The sequence below is a fragment of the Belonocnema kinseyi genome, chromosome 9 (assembly GCF_010883055.1).
Source record: "Belonocnema kinseyi isolate 2016_QV_RU_SX_M_011 chromosome 9, B_treatae_v1, whole genome shotgun sequence".
NCBI lineage: Eukaryota > Metazoa > Arthropoda > Insecta > Hymenoptera > Cynipidae > Belonocnema > Belonocnema kinseyi.
Window position 1 is genome coordinate 75,580,137 of NC_046665.1, and position 1,526 is coordinate 75,581,662.

At 24.8% G+C, this 1,526-nt stretch overlaps 1 protein-coding gene across 1 annotated transcript in view; it reads left to right on the forward strand.

Moving 5' to 3' along the window:
• The window catches only part of LOC117180593 (dynamin), a 61,441-nt gene that overhangs the window by 26,969 nt on the left and 32,946 nt on the right, over nt 1–1,526 (forward strand). The gene's annotated exons all lie outside the window — the stretch shown is intronic.

Here is a 1,526-nt window from a genome sequence, read left to right on the forward strand (position 1 = left end):
CCTAAGCGCTATGCAAATTAATCAGATTTTGCTAAATTAAAACTTTTTTGAATTAAACCAAAAAAAAAGTGTGTGGGGACGTCCGTTAGCATGATCGCTATCATGTCCCAAATTTTTAAGACAAAATATTGATTATTAAAAAAAAGCCGTCGGAACCTAAAACTGGTAAAATCGACAATTTTCTAAGTATCCCATGCCCTTAAACAAAAATTGATAATAACATCAAAGCATCCAAGAGTCAGGCATTTTGAAAAAAAAAGTTATTTAATATATATTGTATACATATTTCTGAATTTTCTTCGATCTTTTAAGAATATATCAGGATATTTTTAAAGATTTTGAGAAATGTTTAATAGATTTCAATAATCCGAAGGAATTTTTAATATTTTAGGGTATTTCAAACAATTCTGAGGAATTTTCCAGAGCTTTTAAACGTTTCAAGGGATTTTAAAATATTTTAAATATTTCTAAATATTTTAGAAAATTTTAAAAGATTCCAATAAATTTTTTCATTACATTTATTAATTTTAAGGAATTTCAAAGCGCTTGAAATATTTTAATATAAAGAATTTTTTAGAACTTCGGAAAATATGGAACGATATTACAGAACCTATAACGTTTTAAAAAAATATAAAAGATTTCATGGGATTTTAGAAGATTTCTGAGAATTTCAATTATTGTAAGTGGTTTTTAAATAGTTTTTAATGTATTTAAATAAATTTTTTAGGATTTCAGGAAATATCGGATTTCGTAAAATGTCACGGGATTTTATAATATTTTAGTGGATTTTAAAGAATTGACTCACGAGAAGTGAAGTGTTTGGTAGGATTTCAATGATTCGAAGAAATTTGAAATTAGTTTTTGGAATTCATCCTGAATTCTTATTAATTTATCCTCAATTATTTTCAATTCTTTGGATTTATTTTGAATTTTTTAAAAGTTCGATTGATAAAATGATGAAAGGATTTGAAATATTTTTAAGGTATTTTTTGTCATTCCTTTGCAATTTCAAGGGCTTTAAACAATGTCAAGGGATTTCAAAAAATTGCAAGGGATTTTAAATATTTTAGGTTATTTTAAAAGATTACTAAGAAATTTTTTATTTATTTCAGTAATTTAATAGGATTTTAAAGGATTTGAAATATTTTAGGGTATTTGAAAAGATTCGCAGGATTTTAAAAAGTTTTTAAAAGTTTCAAGAATTTCTAAGGATATCAAAGGTTTAAAATTTATAATATAAACGACTTCCAGGATTGGTTTACTTAACTTTGAAATATTTGAGGGTATTTTAAAAGATTTCAAGGATTTTCTAATAATGGGAATGAATTCAGTTCCTAACATTTTACTACCAGAATATAATTTGTAAACTTCTTCACAATTTCAAAGAGATAAAAAAAATGAAATTATCAACGAAAACTTAGAATATCTTAATTGTGGGTCCGGATGCAATAAGGGCACATAAAATTTTTTCGTGCGAAAACGAAGTCCCCTGGAGGCTTTAGAAAAAATTTTCGAATTTTAATTTT